This window comes from Corythoichthys intestinalis, chromosome 5, assembly GCF_030265065.1.
Source record: "Corythoichthys intestinalis isolate RoL2023-P3 chromosome 5, ASM3026506v1, whole genome shotgun sequence".
Classification (NCBI taxonomy): Eukaryota; Metazoa; Chordata; class Actinopteri; order Syngnathiformes; family Syngnathidae; genus Corythoichthys; species Corythoichthys intestinalis.
This window is the reverse complement of record NC_080399.1, coordinates 7,024,050-7,036,093: the sequence shown is the minus strand read 5'-3', so window position 1 is coordinate 7,036,093 and position 12,044 is coordinate 7,024,050. Positions and strand designations below refer to the sequence as shown.

Here is a 12,044-nt window from a genome sequence, read left to right as displayed (position 1 = left end):
CAACCTATACGCTTTTGTTACAGGACGCTTGTGAACGCACCCCAGCACGAGACCCAGACACATGCTCGTAAATAGAGACGCACACTCACCTCAAAGTCAACCGGCGACACCACTTTTTCTTTGAGTTGCGTGGAAACAAGTGGAGAAACGGTCAAAAGGAGCGCATCTCACGGTCGCGGCTCGACTTCGAGGTGTGCCTTCGTCTTTTGGAAACTGCTCAACTGCTCCATATGCACACTCAGACGGGAACCACAGAATATGTAAATTTCAGGGTAGTGGGCGGGGTTAGTGACGTCATATAAGAACGACACCCTTTCCTCTAATCTTTACACATGCACACGTCGTGGGAATTTACCGTATATTCATTTATTTATTTTTCATTTTAAAAGCAGACACTACTTTCTTCTCATTGTTTTAGAAAAAATTGGCTTAAATGTATAGCGATACTTAATTATGGCGGTAGATTTGTGTCTATTATTCAATCCAAAAAAAAGTTGCTTCATTCAAAATATATATTTTCAATCGAAGAAAAAGTCACTTCAATCAAAAAAAAAAATGTGTTTGAATGCAAAAATTAATTTGAAACTCAAAAAATATATATTTGAAAACTATTTTTCTTTGATTTATTTATTTATTTATTTTTTAAGTCTTTTTTTATTTTTTGATTGAAACAACATTTTTGATTGAAGTCATGTAATTTTGCGTTTGAACCACATTTTGGCCAGGACATTTGTGTCTTTATTATTCAATCAAAAAATAAGTTGCTTCAAACAAAAATATATATATTTTCAAAAGAAAAATCACTTCAATCAAATTTTTTAAAAAAATCAATCGTAGAAAAAAAAGGTTTGAATGTGAAAAAATATTTGAGACTCAGAAATTTGCATTTGAACACTTTATTTTTCATTCAAACTGTTTTCTTTGATTGAAGCAATCCTTTTTGTGTTTGAGCCATATTAGGGGTAGGACATTTGTGTCTAAATCATTCAATCGCAATAAAAGTTGCCTTAATCAAAAAAATATTTTTAATCAAAGAAAAAAAATCATTTGCAAAAATATTTTTTTTGAAAATATATTTTTTATTTGAAATACATATATTTTTTATTGAAGTGTCACTTTTTTTTGAAAAGCAATAAGTTATAAACTGTTTTCTTTTTTTTTTTAAGTGAAAAAAGTTTTGAATGCACTTTTTTTTTTAAGTGGAAAAACTTTTGAAGGCACATTTTTATTTGATTGACGCAACTTTTTTTTTTTTGATTGAATAATACAGACACAAATCTACCTCCATACTTAATTGAGTGAATGACATATTTGGGTCTGATTAAGTGGTAATGATTTTTTCCCCATTGTCTTTTGTGTTTTTTTTCATTGCAAGCAAAATAAATGAAGATATTGCAACCAAAGTATTTGTAATTGCAAGCATTTTCTGGGAGAAATTGAGCATTATCTGACAGATTGCGGGGGTGCCAGTACTTTTGGCCAGCACTGTACATAGGGGAATATGAGACGAAGAGTACTCATGTTAAATATGCGAGAAATGTAAAGCAAGATATTCTACATTCATTTATGAGATGCTTGTTAAAAATGTCATCTGCAAGGACTCATGAAGGTCTAGTGTTAGCTTAAAAGCCAACAGCTTATGGTGTTCAAAAAAATGTTGTGTACTGTATTTTTTGGAGGTAGATTTGTGTCTTTATTATTCAGTCAGAAAAAAAGTCGCTTCAATCAAAAAAGTGTTTGGATGGAAAAACACATTTGAGGATAAAAAAAAAAACATGAGAAAACATTTTCCTGCATTTTTTTTAATTGGAGTTTTTTTTTTTTTTTTTAATTAAAACAACTTTTTTGATTGAAGTAATGTATTTTTTAGCTTGGGCCACATTTTGGGTAGAACATATGTGTCTTTATAATTCAATCAAAAATAAGTTGTTTCAACCAAAACAAAATATTTTCAAAGGGAAAAAAAATCCATAATAGAGAAAAAAGTTTTTGAATGCAAAAATATATTTGAGACTCAAAAAAATTTTCATTTGAACACTTACTTTTTCATTGAAAATGTTTTCTTTGAGTGAAGCAATCCTTTTTTGTGTTTGGGCCATGTTATGGGTTGGACATTTGTGTCTAAATCATTCAATCCCCCAAAAAATAAAATAAAAATTAAATCAAAGAAAAAATCATATACAAAAATAAAATTGCCCTCCTCTAAAAATAACATTATTACTTTTTTGAAAATATTATTTTATTTAAAATTATTATTTTTTTGATTGAAGTGAAAAAAGTTTGGCATTTTTTTTATTTTGATTGAAGTGAAAAATATTTTGAAGTCTTTTTTCTTAAGTGAAAAAAATTTTGAACTCACTTTTTAATTTTCTATTGAAGAGAAAAACGTTTTGAACTCAATTTTTTAAAGTGAAAAAAGTTTTGAACTCTCTTTTTTTGATTGAATCCTTTTGACACAAATGTTGCACTTCGCTATTGGTCTCACATGTTTGAGTGACACGTAGCTACACCAATAGCGAATTTCTGAAAAGCTTAAAGGAGCAAGAATCATGACCACCACTCGTCTGGCCGGCCCGAGCTGAAAATAGCACGACTCAGGCGGACATCGCGCAAACAATTACTTTGGAAGTTGAATGAGTACTTTTACAAACACCATTTCCCAAAATGCATGGAAGTGGTATCCAGCTATATCTATACTTACTGTATATATAAATTGAACTTCTGTCTATATGTGGGTGTTTTTTCCCGACGGACTCCGAAACGAATTTGCATATTTTACACAGTTGTACTTTATGAGCGGCCAAAATTAGTTCCTCCGCATGATGTCCGGGCTCTCCCTTAGAGATAGGATGAGAAGCTCGGTCATTCGGGTCACAGGGTCGAGTCGTTACTCCTCCGCATTGAGAGGAACCAGCTGAGGTGGCTCGGGCATCTGGTTTGGATGCCTCCTGGACACCTCCTTGGAGAGGTGTTCCAGGCATAACCCGCTGACGGGACGACACAGGACCCACTGGAGAAATTTTCTCTCTCGACTGGCTTTGGAATGCCTTAGGATCCCGCCGGAGGAAGTGGTTGAAGTGGCTCGGGAGAGGGAAGTCTGGGCTTCCCAATTAAAGCTGCTGCCCCCCGCGACCCGAACTTTGTTTCAGGGAGTGTTCTTGGATGAGATTGATTTCTGTAGGCATCCATTCTATGTGAAAAATCAATTCAAAATTCCAAAAATTAGCACAGAAAATCCCTGATTGTGAAGGACATTTTGGGCAAAAGACGCGTCTCTTGCGATTGAAATGTCCCAGTTGGCTTTCAAACTTTACAGTTTCATGTACAAATTTAAAAGTGCTATGATGATGTGGCACAACAAGACGCTGGATTGACAAACAATGTACAATTTTCCAGAATATTACTAAGGGATTCATTTTGGCCGGATATGCATACTGTAGCGACTGTTACTTATTATTATTATTATATGTTACGCCCGCAGTGGTTCATGGGTAGTTGTGGGGCAACCATGACTGAGAGTTGTGGTTGCCGTTGTTTTGTTCTGGTGTTTGCTGTTCAATCAAGGCGCTGTCAAGAACGGCAGGTTTGAAACATGAAAACTGTCTCTCTCATTCTTCCCTATGTTGCTCGCCACAATACTGTACACCGTGTTGGAAAAGTGATTACGCATTAACCCATTTATGGTGTCATTTTACGATTACTACATACCAGCTGCATCTCTAAGGAAAGTAGGTTTTATCTGCTATTTGGTTGTATTGTGTTCACCTTACACAAACCCAAGCAACGCTAGACCATACTGCTAGTAAAATGTAAATAGAACTGAATACAATAATGTATCACAAAGACAAGCTATTTAAGGTTCAATCAGATTAAGGACTTTTTTTTTTTTTTTTGCAAAACCCCCACACACAGACACCCATTTGACCATTTGGAACATGAATTGAAAACAGTTGATTCTGTGTCTTCTCATGACACACAATATTACAGTTTATATGATTTATTAATATATGGAAGTAGCATGCCCAAAAGGTTAGGTTGTTTACAAGCAATGATGGCTTGAGAGTAACCACTTTGTGAATAAGTGAGTGAGCAAACACTCCAACTGTTTAAGATTAAAAAAAATATATAAACCTACAATTGAAAGGACTGAAGGCATCTCATCATATGGAGCCCATATGCTACTAAATCATGGGTTTTCTTAGATTTCAAGGGGGAGGGGTGGCATTTGGGACGTCTAACATACAGTACATTTCAGAAAGACTATTAGCCAGCAAGTGAGCTTCAATGTGTTTATACATCAACATTGTGAAAGACACTCCTCAGTAAGTGATGCCTCTTGGGACGTCTGGCAGGGAAAACTTCCGCTGCAACAGGCCTATTATTTGTTTCCAATGAACGCTAATGCTGCTCATTGATGAAAGCTATCATTTGCAGCACATCCACCATGTTGTGTATCATACTGTAAACAACTTGTTTTAATTGCAGTCAATTCATGGTAGTGTATATTTATCGTACTGTATATTTCACTATCTATTACTAAAACGCAAATGGAGGAAAAGTTATCTTCATGACTCAACAGAAATAACATCACCAGCGCGTTTCTAATTTTTTATATTTTTTAACCATTTACGGCAGCCAGTGAGAGCATGAAATAAGTCATTCAAACTCACACAAAGCTAATATGAGAAAAAAATGAAGTATTTTAATTAAAGCTACGTTTACAGTTGATCAGTTAACATAGCAACTAGCTAGCAATCATATACAGTGGGGCAAATAAGTATTTATTCAAACACCAATTGTGCAAGTTCTCCTACTTGAAAAGATTAGAGAGGCCTGTAATTGTCAACATGGGTAAACCTCAACCATGAGAGACAGAATGTGGGGAAAAAAACAGATAATCACATTGTTTGATTTTTTAAGAATTTATTTCCAAATTAGATAGGAAAATAAGTATTTGGTCACCTACAAACAAGCAAGATTTCTGGCTGTCAAAGAGGTCTAACTTCTTCTAACGAGGTCTAACGAGGCTCCAATCGTTACCTGTATTAATGGCACCTGTTTTAACTCATTATCGGTATAAAAGACACCTGTCCACAATCTCAGTCAGTCACACTCCAAACTCCACTGTGGCCAAGACCAAAGAGCTGTTGAAGGACACCAGAGACAAAATTGTAGACCTGCAGCAGTCTGGGAAGACTGAATCTACAATAGGTAAAATGCTTGGTGTAAAGAAATCAACTGTCGGAGCAATTATTAGAAAATGGAAGACATACAAGACCACTGATAATATCCCTCAATCTGAGGCACCATGCAAGATCTCACCCCGTGGCGTCAAAATGATAACAAAAACGGTGAGCAAAAATCCCAGAACCACACGGCGGTCCAAGTGAATGACCTACAGAGAGCTGGGACCACAGTAGCAAAGGCTACTATCAGTAACACAATGCGCCGCCAGGGACTCAAATCCTGCACCGCCACACGTGTCACCCTGCTGAAGAAAGTACACGTCCAGGCCCGTCTGCGGTTCGCTACAGAGCGTTTGAATGATCCAGAAGAGGACTGGGAGAATGTGCTATGGTCAGATGAAACCAAAATATAACTTTTTGGTAGAAACACAGGTTCTCGTGTTTGGAGGAGAAAGAATACTGAATTGCATCTGAAGAACACCATACCCACTGTGAGGCATGGGGGTGGAAACATCATGCTTTGGGGCTGTTTTTCTGCAAAGGGACCAGGACGACTGATCTGTGTAAAGGAAAGAATGAATGGGGCCATGTATCGAGAGATTTTGAGTGAAAATCTCCTTCCATCAGCAAGGGCATTGAATATGAGACATGGCTGGGTCTTTCAGCATGACAATGATCCCAAACACACAGCCAGGGCAACAAAGGAGTGGCATCGTAAGAAGCATTTCAAGGTCCTGGAGTGGCCTGGCCAGTCTCCAGATCTCAACCCCATAGAAAATCTGTGGATGGAGTTGAAAGACCGTATTGCCCAACGACAGCCCAAAACATCACTGCTCTAGAGCAGGGGTTCCCAACCTATTCCACTAAGGCACACTGTGGGTGCAGGATTTCATTCTTACCAAACAAGATGACAACACTTTTTCCCCAATCTGGTGTTTTACAAGTGCAATCAGTTGATTGCAGTCAGGTGTGGCTTGTTTTAGCAGAAGCCTCATTGGTTCAACTGTCTCTGCTGGATCGGCTGGAACAAAAACCAGGACCCACAGTGTGCCTTGAGGACTGGGTTGAAAACCCCTGCTCTAGAGGAGATCTGTATGGGGGAATAGGCCAAAATACCAGCAGCAGTGTGTGAAAAGCTTGTGAAGAGTTACAGAAAACGTTTGGCGTCCATTATTGCCAACAAAAGGTACATAACAAAGTATTGAGATGAGCTTTTGGTATTGACCAAATACTTATTTTCCACCATTATTGGCAAATAAATTCTTTAAAAATCAAACAATGTGATTTTCTGTTTTTTTTTCCCACATTCTGTCTCTCATGGTTGAGGTTTACCCAAGTTGACAATTACAGGCCTCTCTAATATTTTCAAGTGGAAGAACTTGCACAATTAGTGGTTGACTAAATATTTATTTGCCCCACTTTACTTTTAAAGGGAACCAAGGACAGAAAGACTTGTAGTTCTTAGCTAATATGAGAAAAAAATGACCTATTTTAATTAAAGCTACGTTTACGGTTGATCAGTTAACATAGCAACTACCTAGCAATCATATACTTTTAAAGGGAACCAAGGACAGAAAGACTTGTAGTTCTTAAAAGATAAATGTGAGTATGAGTTATAATAATTTGATATTCAAACCCCACTTAATGTTTTCGTTTTCAACTGGTAGGTCGCCATTGTTGTTGATGATGCAATACACTCTTGTTGGTGACATCACTGGGCAGCGCTGCTGTAATTCCATATTGCCACTCGTTAGCTACATAAACATGTCGTCGATTCTGACGTTCCAATTTGAACCCAAACGGAAAAGTAATGAGCAGAACAGCACTGTAGATATTTCACAGAAAGAGCAACAAAAGCAATTATATGTAGGTCGAGAGCAGGTTTCGAACCCGCGTTTCCTGTGCAACAGACAAGCGCGTAAACCACAGGTAGTAGAACTATACTTCCGCGTGACGTTGGAGTCATGATTTTCCTGATAAAGGAATCTTTGGCTGCAGCTATCGATTATTTTAGTAGTTGATTAATCGATGAAGCAGTAAGTTCAAATAATCGAGAATTCGGATAAGGAACATAAAAAAAATTAAATACCTGAGCTGAGCCTCAAAGGGTATAAAAAAAATAAATAAATGAGGATCTATGTACGACAAAAGAACAATTGGCTAGCTAACATATCAAAAGTCCGCTAGCTTAAATGCTATAAAATGCCAGTTTTTTTTTTTTTTTTTTCACAATGCTCTGAACAAATGGTTCAAACACATATTGTTACAAAAGACGGCTAAATATACCAATAAACAATATTACAAATGCTTTAAAAAAAACATTAGCTCAAACAAAAACTGAGCTTATGTTTGTCTTAACAGGGAGCAGCTGGATTCAGTCATGTGAAATGGGTTATGTCATATTCACTGTTGCCACTAGAGGGCAGTGTAGCCACCCAAATCAATAAAACTAAATACAAACACTTTCAAAACAAACCATTACAATGCCACTTTAAACGAATCCTCTTTTTTTTCTAATCGGGTTACTCGAGTTAATCATTTAATCGTTGCAGCACTAAAGCAATCGCAACCCACATGCGTTGTCTTTGCGGTAAAACCTGAAATGCAACTGAAAAGAAAGGGCTGCTGGCTTGACCACGGAATTAGAAAACGTGGCTCACTTCAGACAGCAAGCGGACAACAATAACATAAGGATTGTGTAAAAGGGTTTATTGAACACACAAAAAAGCACGCGATTGCGAAAAAAGGAGACACAAAAAGGGTCTGTGACAGAAGGTCGGGATCAATAAAAAAGAGGTGACAAACAAACAAAAAAAAAGCTGATGATGCAACTAGCAACGAAAGGATACACAAACTGTCAAATAGCAGCAAGTTAATATCCCAGCAAGCCGCCTAGGATCGATTTAAAGACACTGCTGATGAGGTGGAGGTGGATGCAGGTACAACGCTGGGAACTCATCCCACAGGTCTGTCCAGCAGCGGAATGTGACAAAATCATGTCAGTCGTCATAATAGCTTGACTCTCTAGCTAGCACAGCTATTCTCCCAGTCCAAGCCAACTGTGTCATCACCCCCAGCGTGGATTGTGCGCGTAAAATATGGCGCCCTCCGTAGGTCAAAACATACAGTAAATATTCTAGATTTTTAAATCAATGGCAATAATACTGTATTGGCCCGAATATAAGACGGTGTTTTTTGCATTGAAATAAGACTGAAAAAGTGGGAGTCATCTTATATTTGGAGTCTAGACATTATACCCATTCACGACGCTAGATGGCGCCAAATATGATTGAAGCGAATGCTGAACTTGAGGAGTAATGTTCTGTCATGACAGATCTCAGCTACTCTTAAGTTTAACCAGTTTGCATTATTTTATTGCAGTTTTTTCCTTATTCAGATTTGTTTCAAGACTACAGTTACAGTTAGACCTCACTTTGATGGTTAATGCAGTTAGTGGAATTTTGTTGTTTTATCACAATAGACTGGTTTATTTACATTTCAAAAACCAGAAGTCATTGATTTACGAATGTGATTGCACTTTAGTTTACATATTTAAATGTTCAGATATTAGGATTTGAATGAGGCAAAATAATATGCTTTTTCTCTCAAATATATTGTTATAATCATTTGTTTCAGATGTACTGTAATTATATCTGTATAAAAAATAATTTGGTGTTCAAAAAGTCTTTTTTCAAACTTGAGTCTTAAAAAAGAGGGGGTCGTCTTATAATCAGGGCCGTCTTATATTCGGGCCAATACGTTGTATGTGTTTCTAATAATATATTTTGGTAAAAGAGAACAATTGTGGCTTATTGGAGCCTACGAGTCTTTCAATCCGAGGTTCCCTTTAAGCAAAACAGTAGTAAAATTAAAATAAGTATCCAAATAAATATTAATCAATATCAGTGTTGTTTTCGTCAAAGATGACAAAAACAAAAAAATTTAGTCAACGAATACTTTTTTTATGACTATGACAAGACTGTAATGAACTAAAAATGTGTTCTGGGAGACAAAAACATAACGAAACGAATGCAAGTTTTCATCCGACGAGACGAGAACGAGACAAAAATTGCGCAATAGATTTCGTCACATGCTCACAATGTGTGACATTTTTATGTGTAGTTAGCCTGCATCATAGCAGTGTCTTCTTTTGTCACTCATGACATTTTGCGCTCCCCCCTCCCCCACACACACTTCCTGACTCACCATTGTGTCATCTCTAGTCTCCATGCAGGCTTGCAAACACGATAAGATTTGTTTTCTTGGTGCTGAGTGATCATCTTACACTAAATGTAACTCGTAGCATTAGCATAGCATTCGCGTTTGCGTTAGCATTAGGCTGATGTTAGCTATGAGCGTCCTCTTAAACTATTGGACCATTTTTTTTTTTTTTTTTTTACATACAGTTCGTGGCATCTAGGGGGGTATAATGAACTGTTAATAATATTAAATGATACTGTTTCCCTGCTGAGCGTATTTAATCATCAAGGTGGCGTTGGTGTTGTCCTTGGAGATGCTACAATATGTGCTCGTCTCTCAACGTTCATTCAAAATCGTTGGCAACTTCTATTTATTTATTTATTTATTTATTCATTTACTTTTGGAGTATTTTTATTTTTTTTTACAGACGATAACATTTTTAGTAAACGTCGACAAAACTACACAAATTTAGTCTTTGAGTTTTAAGACTAGATGACTAAAATTTGACGAAGACTAACAAGTAGAGATGTCCCGATCGATCGGGTCCGATCACGTCATTTTCAAAGTATCGGAATCGGCAAAAAAAATATCGGACATGCCTTTTTAAAATATATATATATATATATATTAGGGCTGTCAAAATTATCGCGTTAACGCGCGGTAATTAATTTTTTAAATTAATCACGTTAAAATATTTTACGCAATTAACGCACATGTCCCGCTCAGAAAGTATTCTGCCTTTGGTAAGTTTTACAGCAAGACTTTTTGTGCTGTCCAACAGCGAACTCTTGTGGTCGCTTTGCGACATGGTTTATTGTTTTCTTTCCAGTTCATTATGGCTGCACGACGTCTCTGGCTGATAATGTTGTGCTTATATGATCCTTGGACAAGATTTGTCCATAAGTATGGTTGTTGTAAAGAATGTACATATTATCTTAGTAAGCGAAATGTTATATTTTTTGTATGAGACGCTTTTTGTTTATGTTTAGTGAACCTGTATAGCGTGCTAAGCTAACATTGTTGCTAATGCAATGCTTGTGTACTTTTTTTTTGTAGTTTTACGACGGTCTAAAGAGGACAATGGTTTGAGGCCATTTTATTAATAAATAAGATGAAAAAGGAAGAAGTCTAATTATTAAGGCGTCGTTCACTAGCTGTCTAGCTTTGGAAAAAGTAGACGCTTCGGAGTGAGGACAGCATAGACAGATTTAAATGACAGAAGAGTGAAATGCCCACTACAGTCCTTTTGTATCGTATGTTGAATGTATATATCCATCTTGTGTCTTATCTTTCCATTCCAACAATTTATTTTACAGAATATATAAAAAATATGGCATATTTTATAGATGGTTGGAATTGCGATTAATTGCGATTAATTACGATTAATTAATTTTTAAGCTGTAATTAACTCGATTAAAAATTTTAATCGTTTGACAGCCCTAATATATATATTTTTTTAATTAAATCGTTTTCTAATTGTATTTAACGTTACAGACATAATGTGTTACACTCATCCAGAGTTTTTAGTTTTGGCTTAAGGTAGGGTTATCAAATTTATCCAGATAATGGCGGTAATTAATTTTTTTAAAAAAAGTATCATCTTAAAATATTTAACGCAATTAATACATGCGCTGCACGACCCACTCACGCATTGTCGCGCTCAATCTGTAATGGCGCCGTTTTACCTATATAGAGAGCTAAAAGGTAGCGTAAAATGAGTTGAGTGAATTTTGGAAGCCTTTGGAGCCTTTTTTTAATTGGCTCAAGCATTACAATCCCTCTCCTTATGATTAGAAATTTTGTGGGAAGCAAGGTAGTAATTGATCTTTTTCTTAACACTCTAAGTTATTTCCCAACGCAGAGAAGATATATCAATTGGTAGCACATCGCACAGTCATGGTTCCACTTCCCTTCATGCATTTGGGCAGTATCTACAGTATCATTTACTGAAAGCTCAACAAATACACTAGACGGCAATATTTAGTCACAATTTACAAAGTCACAAGTCTTTCTATCCGTGGATCCCGCTCACAGAAAGAATGTTAATAATGTAAATGCCATCTTGACGATTTATTGTCATAATAAACAAATACAGTACTTACGTACTGTATGTTGAATGTATATATTCGTCCGAGTTTTATTCATTTTTTTCTTAATGCATTGCCAAAATGTATATGATCGGGAAAAATTATTGCCAAAATGTATATAATCGGGAAAAATTATCGGGAATTATTGGAATTGAATCAGGAGCAAAAAAAAAGCAATCGGATCGGGAAATATCGGGATCGCCAGATACTCAAACTAAAACGATCAAGATCAGATCGGGAGCAAAAAAACATGATCGGAACAACCCTACTATCAAGTATTATCGTCCAAAAGACGAAGACTAAGACGAAAATAAAAAGGCTGCCAAAAACAACACTGATCAATATTTTTAAATGTTCACATCAGGGGGAAAAAATCTACAATAAATGTCAAGTTTCCGCAGCACCTCTGTATTAACACAATAGTGGTGGCCTTCATCCTCCTTCATTCACTTCTTTGATTATAGCAGATAAGCGTGATCACTCTTCTCCTTTAATTACATCGACCCACGGTCAGCTGTTTGTCGCAGACGGCATATCCCGAGTATTCTTTGTGATGAAGAGTAATCTTCTT

The 12,044-nt window shown here is 36.4% G+C and overlaps 1 protein-coding gene across 4 annotated transcripts in view; it reads right to left on the bottom strand.

Annotated features, from left to right (window-relative positions):
* The window catches only part of LOC130915915 (protein FAM107B-like), a 68,874-nt gene extending 68,608 nt beyond the window's left edge, over nt 1-266 (bottom strand). For 3 of the 4 annotated variants that reach the window (XM_057836142.1, XM_057836147.1, XM_057836148.1), the window contains exon 1: nt 90-266. The gene's annotated coding sequence lies outside the window, so the exon portion shown is untranslated. The remainder of the gene's footprint in view (nt 1-89) is intronic. The other variant, XM_057836145.1, reaches the window with a different exon arrangement.
* Between the last annotated feature and the right edge of the window lie 11,778 nt (nt 267-12,044).